This window comes from Dromaius novaehollandiae, chromosome 6 (assembly GCF_036370855.1).
Source record: "Dromaius novaehollandiae isolate bDroNov1 chromosome 6, bDroNov1.hap1, whole genome shotgun sequence".
Classification (NCBI taxonomy): Eukaryota; Metazoa; Chordata; class Aves; order Casuariiformes; family Dromaiidae; genus Dromaius; species Dromaius novaehollandiae.
Window position 1 is genome coordinate 12,555,647 of NC_088103.1, and position 14,501 is coordinate 12,570,147.

The following is a 14,501-nucleotide window of genomic DNA, read 5'->3' on the forward strand; positions in this document are numbered from 1 at the left end:
CGTGCACACACACACACTCACTCTTGCTCTCTGCCACTGGGCAAAAATATACTATGTTAATAGGTTATACTACACTCTGGTGAACTAAGCAGAGAGAGAACTGAGGATAAATTGCTGTTATTTACTACTGTTACACATTGTACTTGCAGAGTATTGATTGTTTCTGTTGCATATTTTGGTTCCATTTTGTCATTCTGTGCTCTCAGGGCTCTGCATTTGAAAAAAGGTCTTAAAACAAGAGATCTCAATAGTTAGCTACCATTCATAGAATTCTTTTGCTAGCAGGTGCTGCAGGCCTTCAGTTACAGTAAAACAGATTAAACCAGATATTTGCAGCAAAAGGTAGTCTTTTTTGTTTCTCCTTTGTCACTGATGTTAAAACATTATAAATGTGTTCTGCATGATGCATTTATCATGAACCAGTCTTTGTTTTTTCATCATACATGCCAGTTTCTTGTGGAGCACAAGAGAATCAAAATTTCCACAGTAACCTCATTTACTGCTCACGTTCTTCTAGCAAACATCTAATGATGCACTAGATAACATTTTTATTTTAGAAATTTATCTTAACTTCTGGAGAAAACTGAATGTAGGGAAGAAGTCCAGGAGCCGCCTGTCAGTTACAGGTATTTGCACTGCATGAGGAAGCTAGTGGGGATAAAGTCTCTACTTTATATCTTGTGTGTCCTAAAATTTCTGGAAATTTCCCTGTTTCACAAGGTGACTATCATTCTTACTTTCTGAAAAACATACTCAAGTAGTAAAACCAGTATGTCTTCTATTCCCAGTTTCACTGTCATAATAGCACTCTTCTGAAGTATTCACCAGTTCTGTTCATGTACCTGCTTATGTAGGAGTACGTGTTATTTTCTGAATCCCACATCGGAGTATTTATGTCAACATGGATTTCATCAGTGTTTCTGAAGCCCTTTCAGATTTAGTAGGTCTGCAGGTGCCATAGCTGGACAGGAGCAGAGAAAGTATGACTGTCCACAGGGTGTTCCACTTGTGATGAGAAGTAAGATGCTGTTTTCTTCTGGAAGTCTGAAACTCAGATTTCTTTAATTTTTATTGTTTTTTTTTTTTGAAAATAAGTATTGAAGTTCTCTGAAGCTTTTGGAGAAGGAAAAATGTTCTTGTCTTTGGAGTCTGATTTTCTGATGATATTTTTTGTGCTTTTCCCCACAAAGCTTTTCCTATGGGGGATGAAGGATGAAGCATGGTTAGGCAATAACCAAAGGCTAATGGGAACTATGAGGGACTGTGACAGGGAATCAAGGATGAAGGAGAAAGCTGCTGAAAGCACGGTTTGTTTCTTCTGCTGAGCAGTTTTCTCTTTTCTTTTCTTTATAGAAGAAAAAAGTTACAGAAGAAAATATTTGTTTTACCTTGGAAGCCAGTTCTGATTGCCTGACATGGTTTCAAAATCCATTTTCTCTGCAAGCACATGGAGACTGGGGCTGGGAACACTTTGTTTTACCACTTCCGTTCTTGTACCCTCTGAGTAGCAACATCCATCCAGCTGCTGGCCCAATCAGCAAGTCAAGTCAAGAGCTAGAAGTGGCAAATATACTTTTGATGACTTCCTAAAAGAAAGAAAGACAATTTAAACTGAAGGCTCTTGTGTCTTTTTCACAATGTACATCTTGTAAGGATGATGGCAATCTTAAAGGAAGGATGAACAACACTGAAACAATCTCATTTTTTGAAGTTTGTCAGGTACTGAGAAGCAACCACTTTGTCATATCTGTGGTTTTACCAGCTTTTACAATAATCTTCTGCTTTTCTACCTTGAGCTGCGTGGAGTATCCACATAAATGGATGAATGACATACAGCGTAACACACTTTTTATGATTTTTATTGTATTTGCTCACTCTTGTTGTAAAGCATAAGGGTTGCTTCAACAGGAGTATTAGTAACTCTTTAAGTTATTTTTATGTTAAATTCTTTTAGTGTGCATTGCAGGTTTAAAATACATTATTTGGAGTGATATCTTTAATACCTGAAATTGAATCAATGTAACACTAAACTGTCAATTTAGAGGTACCTACATCTTTAGGATCAAAATGAATCCCAGAAAAATATTCATTTGACTGACTTTGTAAGTGATCAAAATAGTCCATTAGCCTTAAGTACTGATGATTTTATTCCACTGACTAGGGAATGGATCTTTGTTTGAAAATAATATTCTTTAGCAGTGATTAATGTTTTACTGGAGAAACATGGCTGACCTCAACTAACCCTGAGTATGTCTGACTTCTTGTTTACGGAGAGATGAATTATTAACACAATTAATGATACAGTGTTTATTTTTTGTCTACTGACTGTCATAGGTTCTACACCAGTCATGGGTGTAAAAAAGTATTTTATGAAGGTTTTTGGTCTTTCAAAATAGAACAGAAAAGCAGCTAGTGATTGCTTTATGAGAAAGACTTGGTCCCATAGTTAAACAATTGTCAGAAACCTATGTGAAACATTGCTTTTAACTTTCGGTGATAACGATTTAAGAAAAAAAATTAACCTTTTTATGTATCATGCATCATTCTGAAAACTCTTTGACCAAGTATTTAATTTGAAATCTCCTTTCCATTTTGAAACTAAGATGTAGGGTAAGTACCTCATTTCTTATAATAAATCATGCAGAATTATACTTCTGTTCAGGGAAGTAATTTGAAATGGCTTTGAAAAAGTCTTATTTCATTGAAGTACTTTGCTGTGATTTTTAAATGCATATATTGAATTGCTACAAACTGTATTAATACCATCACAATAGGCACAAAATACTGTTTTGTAGGGCTAACTGAATGGATGCAGTAGGGATTGCTGTAACATTTAGCTGAATCCTGAAATGAGTCAAACAGTGCTTCTTATGGTTGGTTGATGAATGTAGCTGTTTTGAAAGTATAATGATAAAGCTGTATTTTAATATGAATACAACCAAAATCCATTTGTGCTTTATACAATCTTTTTATATCAACTTATTTGTGACTGGCTTTTTAGAGAATAGCGTTCACATGCATTTTGGCATATTTGGCTGGAATAGATTGCATTTATTCAAACCAGTGATCTAGTGAGACCTGGTTACTGTGCTAAAGCCTGTTGGTTTTTTTCCCCCAGTATTTCTATTTGTTGAGGTATGGTCTTGCTGACAGTTCTTTTACTGTTCTAAACTACAGTGCTTTTAGTATTTTAAATGATTCATAAAACTTTTTTTGTTGCTCTTAAATTTAAAGCTGACTTTCATATCTTGATTATCTAAAGTATTTCAGGAATGTCAGGGCATATCTTTATAGCTTACAAAAAGGATAGTTTGAAGATGCACGAGAACACGTTCCCTTTTAGGGGCCTCGTTAGTAGTGGATTGTGTACATGAAGGTGCTTTTGGCACCTCTGTAAACAGAAGCTACAAATTTGGCAGGCTTAGATCCTTACTGAATTGTGAGGCATGTTGGTAATAGTTTTAATCCTTAAGACTGGACAGTACCTTCAGCTTTCAGAGTGCATCCTTCCATAGGTTACTTCAGACAGAACTGATCAATACTGTTTTACTTTTTGAGTAAGAAGCATTTACAAGGTAATTTGAGGGCTGGTATAGAATTTGCTATTGATCCTTTATTGTCAGGGATGGCAAACGGAGTTACACAGATTGTCTTTAAGATGGAGGGTGCAATTCGTGCAGTGAGAGTGAATAATATTTCGGGAAACTTACTGAAGAAGGCGTTAATGCACGGAAGTCTTTTGGAACTGTCATGTTGGAAATAAAATTAGAATGGAATCACTGTATGCATTTATTTATTAGGCACTTAGCACTTTATGCACATTTTCCTGCTTCCTACTAAGATACTAACTTCTGTCCTGTGAAGAAAAGCAGTTACGGATTTGAATCAGAATTGGTTTGTAGCAAATGGTGACTTCTGTCAGGCGTCACCTAGAAAGACTAGAATTATGTGAACCTCAGCTGGGGGCCATCAGGTTTGCTTGTGAAGCTGCAGATGGCCTGCAGGAGTATGTCATCAGTCAGGACTGGTGCTGTTCTAGCAGGATGATGTGTTTGACTTGACTTGACTTTGCAATTGAAGGGATTATGGATGACTTTTACAAGTCTGACCAGTATGTGTAGTCCACAGAGAACCTGCTGTGAATCTTTTTTCCTTTCTTTTCCTCCCGCTCCGAAATGTGGTCGGATAGAAATGCATCTCTGCTCTTGGTCTGAATGTGCACCAATTCATGTCTACTTCAGATGTCTGTAATCTCAGATGAGCTTTTCATTGCAAAGAAAGCAAGTTTGTGAAGTTCTGAAAATGCAGTCTTATTAACGGTTTTGATCTTCTGTTGTTATATATATAATATATGTGTATATACATGTATATAATATCTGTATTTTGGCAGTTAATCTACATACAAATGCTGTGGTATCCATGCTATAGGAGCATGTTATACTCATAACAGGGCTTGATGGCCTTCTTAATTGATTGTATGGTTTTTCTACAACCAGCTATTTTCCTGTGTTACTATCAAAATACCCAGGGAACTGCGATTAATCATATTTTGGCACATGACTGTGAAATTACTGCCATTGCTGTAGAATGTTGATTTCCACATCTCGGGCTGCTGCAGTTGCACAATCTTCTAACGATGGACGTACTTGGAGTTCCTTCAATACAAATGACATTACTGGCACTCATAAGGTTGTGTGCTGGATTATTTTTTAGAATAACCACTGCACATTTTATTGGGCTTTTAAACTCTCCTCTGAATGTCTAAACCCAGCTTTTTTGAAGCGGGGAAAATGACCAGCGCAGTCTCTTTAAACTTTACAGAAACACGTACAAAGTACGAATGAGAGCAGAACCTGTGGCTGCTCCGTATGGCTGGACAAAGGTTAACTCTGCTGGATGTCATTTGACTCGTCCTATGTCCATCTGCCCTTTTGTAATAAAATGTATGAAACCCGTAGCTGTCAAGAGAATTAGAAAGCTATAATGGACAGCAGGTTCTACTGTCTCTTTTTGCTTTCTCCATAACCCCCTCTGCTAGGTCTTTGTTCGTTATTTTTAGCAAATTTTGGATAGCAGAGGAGAGATCGTGGCTTTTTCCCCCTCTGGCTGTTTTTATAGGATTCTTGACACTTCCTTTTATATTTTCATGGCATTTTAACATATGTTTCGGTATACATCTTTACAATGTGTCACTGTTTTTTTTGATCTGTCTTAGTTTAATGATTTAAAGAAAATACTGGGCTGTTGCTTAGCTATGGATATTTTGGTATAGTAAGACTATCAAAGAGAGAGTTGGAATTATTTTCTATAGGGTGTTTTTTTTCTTTTTTACTGGCTCTCACCAGGGTCTTAGCATATATGTGGTATGCTGTTTGTGAATTTAAAGCGCTAGCTACATCTGGTTTGCTTAATGTTGTTTCAGTTTGGTTTACTATGTGATTTAATTCAGATTTTTGGTAGTTGTCTTTAAGGATTTAGTCTTTAAAATGAACAAAAAGATCTGTTTATTTTCATAAATGAAAGATCAAGATGGGAGATAACAGGAAAGTCATTGCAAGATTTATAAAACACAATAAATTCTGAATACTGTTGTTAAGTTGGCCAGCAATAACAACTTGACTATAAAAAAATAAATGAAGAAAAACCAGTGACTGTTTATATCAAATTTCTTATGGAAAATTAACCATTAAGCCAAAGCAGACAGTTGCTTCTCACTTGAAATTCTCTTTTCAACCATGATCCAAAACTGTGAAGAGCCAAAGAATATTAGTAACCATGAATGCAGGTAAAAATGAGCCATTTTAATTTATCAGAAGCTGAGGTTTATTTTCTGAGCTTCAAAGCTAGACGTAAGAACATGGGTATGTACAGGCCACAAATTAATTGTAATAAGGCTAGCATCTTTTTTTAGTGCTGTGATGTCTTAAAAGAGCCTTCCTGCCAGAGTAGCAGAGACAAGGAATTAAAAGAAATCTTGATTCAAGATAAATGATAAATTTCTGAAAGTACTGTATGGAGCCTTGGCCATCAAGTATAGTCCCAATGTTCAAATAGCGTAAGAGGCTTTCTAGAGCAGCTTTCAGCATCTCTGCCTGTATCAGAACTCTGTGTACCCTGGCTCTGAGAAAATATGTAGCAAGAATGTCTGAAGTCTTCTGTAAGGCAGATTTGTTGTACATGTGTTAAATATCTGTCATTTCTATCCTCCCATGTCTACAGAACCACATGTAAAACAATTTTAATCCTGTATGTTTTCAACAGTTGTATTTTTTGACCAGTGGTTTTATCATTATGATCCTGAAGTCATTTGTTTTGCACAAACTTAATCTTCTACAGTGTTTTGGGTGTTCAGTGTCAGACCGTAACGGGGATCCAGCCTCACTGATTTCCCCTTGCTCCCACCCCCTTCTTTCAGCACGTTCCTCTGTGGCTTTAATCAGTTCACCAGACAGTATTTCTGGCTTTCCTGCCTTGCGGAGGAAACCTGTGATCTGTTTGTCCTATGCCCATCGCTACTCAGGGGATGCTCTTGCAGGATGGTCACCCTTTGTGGGACCAGCTTGCAACTGGATAACAGTTGTAGAGTGGGGGGAATAAAACAGTTCCTGACTGTAACTAAGCGATCAAATTCCACAGCAAAAAAAATTCATCTTTCTGTTGTATGTAGAGGAAGGACAGATTTTATTTATTTATTTATTTATTTATTTATTTATTTAAACCACTTGGGCATGGACTTAGTAGTGCTCTGCTTTGAGAATAATGGGGCAGTTGGCAGATCTGAGTCACTTCTCCAGACTCTCACAGGCAGTGGTTTGCAAAGTGTTAATAGTTTTTAGGTTCTACTTCTAGCCATGAAGGCTGGAAACATAATTTTATTATTGAAAAGTGATTTCCTCAAGTGTAGTGATGAAAGGTGATTTTCGTTGTCATTTCTTAGGATCCCTAGGCATAGAAAAAGGAATGAGGACTTTTTTCCCCTCATCTTGGATGAGCTCTTTGATAAAATCTAAGCAGTCATCCAAATATTTGGCTATAGATTATAACATAACTTCTTTTGTCTCCTTCTGGGTGTGTATTGCTACTCTGCTGGGAAAGGAGGATTCGGTTGCTTCTTCCTTTGCTTCCAGGATGCTCTGGTTGTCTTGAGATAGGAGGTTATATCTTACTGTTTGGAAGGAGGTATTGTCCGTAACAGGTAGGCATTAGAGTTGGGTAGTTGTTTGCTTGAACTGCTCGTTTGGTTCCAGGTTGACTGGTGCCTGGTTTAATTCTCTGCTGCTTTTTGGCAATGCTGCAAGGAATATTAGAGCTTCTAGAGCTGTCTGGAGGGCTTGTTTTGAGAGGGAGGTTGCTGGCAGGAGAAGGAGGGAATTTGGGGTTCATCTTCAAAGAGCTGGAAAAGCTTGGCTGTGAGGGGAACTGGGGGAGGAATGCAAGTGCAGCAGTCCAGTTGTACTGTTTACCATTTCTTCTGGTTGTTTTGATTATTTTTTGATTGTTTTGGTATCAGCTTTAATTTATCCAGATTGAATTTGTTAGTGCATAAGAATCAGTTTCCAGCAGTTGTTGCTTCACTTTTTTTTTCCTCCCTGTAGCCAGAATGAAGTAAACACTACAAGCATAGCTTTTTTGGGCAAGTGACTGTTAGAATAGTCATCTTACTTCAAACTTCAGGGAACTGGTGTAGGAGCTCACTGGTGTCAAAAGGGGGAGTCTGTGTTCTCACATCAGTCAGAAGAGACTGAAGTTGGTTCAAATTATTCTGCTCTTTCACCAAAGCAGCTAGGTCCTAGCTGCTGAGATAAATACTGTTGGTGGTAACTATTGTCTCCATTTTACCTTTGTAAGGAGGATTATTGCTGCCACAGAAGACTGCCGATCAGAAGAGAACGGAGTCCCGAGGGTTTTTCCTTTTGCTACTTTGTGGTGCTGTTTTCATGCTGTCATTTTTGCCATTCTTGGAGGAAAGGATGGGAGAGAATCCCTCGCATTGATTCCAGGTGGGGTGTTGAATACAAGTGTGGCTACTGAAAGGAGTGTGTGTGTATGTTTGCTTGGAGTCCCAGATTACTAGTGTCATAGCTGTACAGCTTTTAGCAGAGCTGTCAGAGTAGGATAACTCAGAGCAGGAAAAACCTCTTAATACTTCTGCGTAACAAAGACTTAAACTGTGGTGATGGTCGCAGGCAGAGCAATGTTGCTGTTCAACAATTTCTTCAAAATGTATTCTACTCCTTAGGGATCACTGGTTCCTTTTCTGTAATGCCTGGGAATCTCTCACTTCAGACAAACATGAGGCCAAAGGGATGCACGCTTCAGTCCCATTCTCTTCTTCCTCTCCCATTCTCTTCTCTATTTTGCTAGTCCTTGTGCAAGGATTCCTTCCACAAGCCTGCTGGCTGTAGGAAGGTCATCTCTGCCAGGTTGGAGATGTTCTTGTAGTACAGAGAAAGTTTTTCACTCCTGGTATTTCCCAATCCAGTCTCAGCTGAGCAGTGGGCTGCACTACCTCTCCTTAAGTGCTCTTGGAGGTCAGTTTCTCAGGTCCAGGGCTGCGAGCACCTCATCAGCAGTCCTTTCGTGACTGCTAGAGCTTTGTCCTAAAACCAGTGCTGCTGAAAACCTCTTCTCCAATACCTTAAAGATCCCACATTTGCTTCAAATCTCCTGTCGCAAAGCTCTTCCCTTATGGGAACTCTAGTTCCATGGTCTACTAAGAATTCAGCTTCAGTAACGTTAATTCTGCAGAGAAATTTGAAAGCATAATAGTCCAAAAAAAGGCAAATAGTACAAATGTAGACACGGTACACCAGTGTGCCGTTTGTTCCCTCTCTCATTCTCTTCACAATTCCTGAGAGCCATTTGGTATTTCTTTAGTGTCCTGCATCCTTCATCCCCTCTTGTGCTGTTCAGCTGTCTTTCCATGGTGCTGGTAACTGGCTCATGCTTAGGGTGCGTGCCCCTTTTACATCTGTGTAAGAGATATAAACACATTTAACATGAGGCAGTCCGGGAACAGTGGAACTACGGCTTCCCATTTTCTATCCACTACAGAATTGTTAACAAGGAGTATTTCATCTAAGCAGTCCTCGTTGTCCCCCAAGGACAAGGTTGTTCGTTTGTGCAGTTACTCTCCATAGCTGCTTGTTGGGAGTTGGATACCGTGTTCCGATATTCCCTGTGCGTGGTCAGTCGTACCACTTCACTGCGCACTCTGCATGCAGCTGCCTCCAGAAAATGCTCCGCTCAAATGGCGAAGTGCACATGGACATGAGACAGTTGTGTGTTCTGTCATTCGACAAGGGCGCAGTCTCCATGGCCAAAACGCAGGTCCCTCCCACGGCTCCGCGCATGCCTGTGCGCTGCCTGGCAGGGAATAACGCTGCTGCGGGGCTGTCCGTGAAGGGAAGCGGGTTGTGGGCTGCCTGCCCAGCTCACCCGACCTGTGCCGCATCGCCATGCGGGTGGCGAGGCTGGCGCAGTGCTGCGTCGCCGTGCGGGCTCCTCGCAGCTTAGCGCCCAGGGTGAATGGTGCTAGGCAGGGCAGGAGGAGGATTTGTGTCGCTTCTGCTCCTGGCATTGCAGAACGGGAGCTGGCTCGTCGCAAAATCCCGCAGAGGGTTGTTGGTATACCGATAACGAAGTGCTACGCTCCAACACGTAACAGGAGTGAATTGCCACTCCAGGAGGAATGTTGACTACCGCTTTGACGAGTCTGAACGTGACTACAAAGTTTGTCGTGGTCCTGTGACACCAGAGACGGTATTTAAATCTCCTGTTCGTCCTCAGTTTCACAGAGGGAGGACTGTTAGTTTGGATGTTAGGGGAACAGGTTACTCAATGAGTATAAACCTCTCTGATAACTACAGTATAAAAGATTAATGCTTTTGAAAGGTATCTGTCATACATTTTGATAGCGTCTCTGTGTGTTTGAAATGGCAAAAGCTTTGTAAATTAATGTCAGAGTATGCCGATGGTCTTAATTTGACAGAATTCTTATTCTTTGTAGAAGAAAAAGGCAAGAAAAGGGTTGGTAAGCTGAGTTTTGAAATAGCATGCCGAGTCGCACATTTTGAATTTATGGAGGAGAAACTGGGGAAGGGGATAAAAAGATAGATACATGAATATATAAGTAAATACATGGATATTTTTCTGTTTATCAACTTGAGTACTACAGGCCTATATCTGTTGGTCCTGCAGCTCACATCATCCTTCAGTGGTAACTTTTTTGTGAGGTGGGAGGAATTAATTCCAAACTTATTCACTGACTACAGTATAGATCTCAAATATCGCTAGAGAATTGTTGTAGACACACACATTGTATACACATTTTAGTTTGCTGATCTTCACACTAATACCAATCTAAAAATAATTTTTCTGCCCCAGTTATTTATTTCTTCACCAAAAGAAGAGAGGCAGCTTACGCCACTAAAAATGGACATGAAAGGTCTTGCTAGCTAGTGAAACCTTTAAATTCTAGGTAGCAACATTGAATCTTCTCTTTCTGTTCTCTGCTTTATACTATAGGAAGGGACTAATTCAGCATATAAAAAATTAACAGGATAAGAAGACTTGATTTATTTTATGGATTTATTCTTTCTCTAAGAAAGAGAAATATATCAGTTAGGAATTGCTGCTCTTGACAACAGTATTCTCTTGAAAAGTACAGCAAGTGATATGTATGCATGTAGCTGTTTACTGTAGAACCACATCCTGTCTGCGTGAAAAGGCTCGGGATCGTTAGCCAAGTCTGTCTCCTCTCTGACTTCTTTTTGTTGAGATTGGCACTGCTGAATGCCATGCTCTGACAGCGTTGCTCAAAGCTCTTTTGTCCGATGGCCTCCATTCTGCCTTTCTGCCAAAGGTATTGGTCCCTTTTGGGGGGTCAAAATGAATATCAGAGTCGATAAAATCTGAAGGTGTTCTTTGGACAGGGAGTTGCCACTGCTTTTGATGTCAGCACTTTCACCGCAGTCTGCTAGTAATAAGCAGTTGATGCAAAACATTAACGTCTGTTTACCCTACTTTGGTGTCAGGCATCTCTGTAATGCTTCTTTTGGGTGCTTAAATGGTCAAAACGGATGTGTGTTTTGACAAACTGAAGGTGGTAAATTTGTAACATGCTTACTGAGGTTGAAAGGCAAGTTGCTATATGCAGAATTATATTAGAGGGTATTTGCATATTATATTCAAAGAGGAACAGACTTAGAATCTCCTGTCTGCTAATGTTGATCTGTTCTTTTGATTTTGGCAATGTGATGCATATGAATCATATTTAATGGCACAGAGAAGGCAGCGCGCTCTGCGCGAGAAGGAAGCCATGCATATTGCATCTGTTTGAGTCAGCACCTAGCGTGTTTGGCTGTAACTCTCAGCAGAACAGGCTGGAGGTTATTTGAGGGTACTGTGAGTCATCTTAGTGCCTTCTCCTCTGATTATTAGTCTACAGGATGGCATGCATCTTTAGCACAAATCTGTATGCTTTTGCTCTTAAAAATAATTTTAAATGAAAACAGAATAGTGCAATTATTTCAAATGCAAAAGATCAATGGTTATAAGGGGGAAAAATCCCTCTAATATGATAAGTATGTCATTTCAAGGTAGCGAGGCACTCACTTAAAGGTGGAAAGATATCCTTAATGTGCCTAGCTATTCCATTTATATTGGACTTGCGTGCTCTTTATATAAAAACAAATCTGCCTAATAGATCTCTAATACCTTGTACCAACTTAAATTTTAAAATCTTTCCACTGAGCTCAAATGATAAGTCTAGAATTTTGTGGGAAGCATAAGTATACAGTTAATTAAGCATTAATTCAGGTTGCTGCTACCTCTGTTATATAGAAGTCTCTGAATAACAACGTGCATATCAAGTTCCCGGTTTCATACAGCCATCATGGGAAAACCTAGGAGCAGCTGAAAAGAGAAGTACAGTAATTCCTCTGGCTAAAGCGGTAAGAGCAGTGAAAGCAGCAAGAGGCCTGCTGGGATTGACAAAAGGTTGTGTGTCTAAAAAAGCATACTTCCGATCAGCGCTAAAAATAAAACCTGTGAATGCTGAGTACCAGAACATGTCTACCAAATAATTATGAAACTCATTTACGTAGTCTTTCATCTCCTTCTAGGGACTGGTCTGAACAGTCTTCTGTTTAAAAACTGTTCCAGCTTCTGCGGTTGCCTTGCAGCACAGGTTTTTAGGCTCCCCAGTTCAAAAGGCAGTGCTGAGATAGGTTGTTTTTGAGCTAGGTCTTCTGGAATTTGTGTTCGCGGCAACTTGCCAGCGTTTCTGGTTCCTCGGTTACCTGGAGGAACATAGTTGCTTGGCTTCTGGGCAGCAGGAGCATTTGGTGTTAACCTTTTGAAGCTCAAGGAGGTCTTGAAACCTGACTCTTGTTTTGCTTTAGAAGAGAGAATTTTATTTAGAGTCAGAGAATTCATCGCATTCTGGACAGGCCCCCACGCCTACTGCTCTTTGCGTTCACTTAGCTCGGTAGGCAAGTGAAACAGAAGTTCAAATTATACTGGTGATCCCTGTGGGGGTCAGTATACTTCCACGTGGTGAAGTTTCTGTAATATCTGGCTCCATTTTGAGTTTAGGACATCACAGACAAAACTCTTAAAGCCATTATTCAGGTGGCAGCCATTGAAAAATTGGAAAATACTTTGTTTTCCTGTATATGGATTAGGCAGGTTAAGTTACCTGTGCGAATTTTCATTCCTGTATTTCTGAATTTGAGGGGTTTTTTTTGCTTTTAACCAAAGGAAGTATTTATTAAAGCTACATACATCATGAAAGGATGCCAGTGTCCATGTTTCACATTCTTTCTCAGTCATCTTTCAAAATCCAGCTAGTCGGTCATCCACTGCTTTTTCTGGTCCTCAGCTGGAGCGTAGTGATTCACTGTGCATGCATTTTCCATCATTCTGAAACTCTTGGATAGTCTTCACTTTTAAATAATATAGATGTATCTTTCTTCTCCTTTCTGCCTTGTACGCTGGGCTAGTGCAGGAAATTGCCCAGAATATGCTTATTCCAAAAACCTGGAAAGTGTACTTAAAATGCAGCCATTATGAAATAGCTAGAATGGAGAAAAGACAAATGAAAAATAAAATTTCTATAGAGATCTACAAAACATGGTGATGCAATATGGCAGAGAGCATTGTATGAGGTCTAATTTGGTAAGTGTATCATGAGATATAATTGATTAAATTCTATCTTATTATCAACATGAAATACCATGGAGTATGTTTTAGTTACTTTGCATTAAAAGTGCTTTAAGTATGCAAATTATTGGTGAGAATAGTTATGTTTGAAAAATTGAGTTGTATTATGATTTCAAACACTTGTTCTGACTGGTAGAAATCTGTTATTAATCTTTCTGATCATAATCCTAATGCTGAAATGTAGTTCTTCGTTTATACTACTCTTGTTCACTGTCCTGCAGACAAATGCAAGCTATTTGTGATTGTTGTGAAAATAGTGTATTCGGAGTATGTGTTTTTCTGTTGAACTTGAAAAAAGATGAGCAGATAGTATCTTGGTACATACTATATTAAAAGTTGATCAGAAATTTAGTTGTTGCATTCTATCAGTGACACTATAAAAATAGAAATGGTCAGGTATATTTTTAATACAAATATCACATCACCAAGTTCTTCAAAAAGTATGAAACTTCTTGTTTACTTCAGGTGAAGAGTGGGGTATTCTGGGGGTTGGTTGGTTGGTTTTTGTTTTGTAAGTGGGGCTTATTTTCAGCATTCCTCAACATCTGTTCGCTATTTTCGAGTGCCTGGAATAGTTTTCCAGTTAAATGCATTAATCATAAAGAGAGAGACTATACATTTTTTATCCTTTATAAAAATTCATATAAATAATGCTGTGTGTTCAAATGAATTTGAATTCAGATTGATCGACTAAGCCAATATAATAAAGTGCACTTCTGTAAAGATACAGTGTTTTTATTTATATCGAAAGCCATTGCTGGAAAACAAACTACAAAACTTCCATTTTCCTTTTTTGTCCCAAAGGGTCTGTTGATAGATGCTTAATGGGATGTTGCTGCCATTCAGAATGCGCTGTTACAATCTAGTGCCTTCTAAATGCTGTCTTTAAACTTTCAAGAGACAGTTAAAGGAATTTTTCTCTTCCTCAACTGAAGTGTAAAGGGGGCTCTTGTATGGTCTTGAAAATAATTTCAAATTTGTCTCTTCCCCGTGCTCTGTGTGCATTTTTGCAAGCCCCAGAAGGTATTCTCATGGGAAGTTCACCCAAGATAATGATTTACAAGGCTGTTTTGATGTTTGTGCAGAAGGTGAAGGTGAGATTACTGACCTGAAAATGTTTTTGTGAAATATGCAAAATAATGAAACTGGAAAAAGGATAGTAGTAATAGTGGATCTGTGATAATTTAAGGATATTGTATGCTTGTGGATTTTCTCTTTAGCTCCTCAGTTGGTCTAATATCTATTTATAGTAGTATCTTTTGATACTACCTCTCCCT

General features: G+C 38.9%; 1 protein-coding gene across 3 annotated transcripts in view; it reads left to right on the forward strand.

Annotated features, from left to right (window-relative positions):
• The window catches only part of JMJD1C (jumonji domain containing 1C), a 169,479-nt gene that overhangs the window by 65,398 nt on the left and 89,580 nt on the right, over positions 1 to 14,501 (forward strand). The window contains exon 1 of one of the 3 annotated variants that reach the window (XM_064513687.1): positions 2,475 to 2,610. The exons of the other annotated variants lie outside the window; for them this stretch is intronic. The gene's annotated coding sequence lies outside the window, so the exon portion shown is untranslated. Of the gene's footprint in view, positions 1 to 2,474; positions 2,611 to 14,501 lie in introns of those variants that run through there. 3 annotated transcript variants of the gene reach the window in all.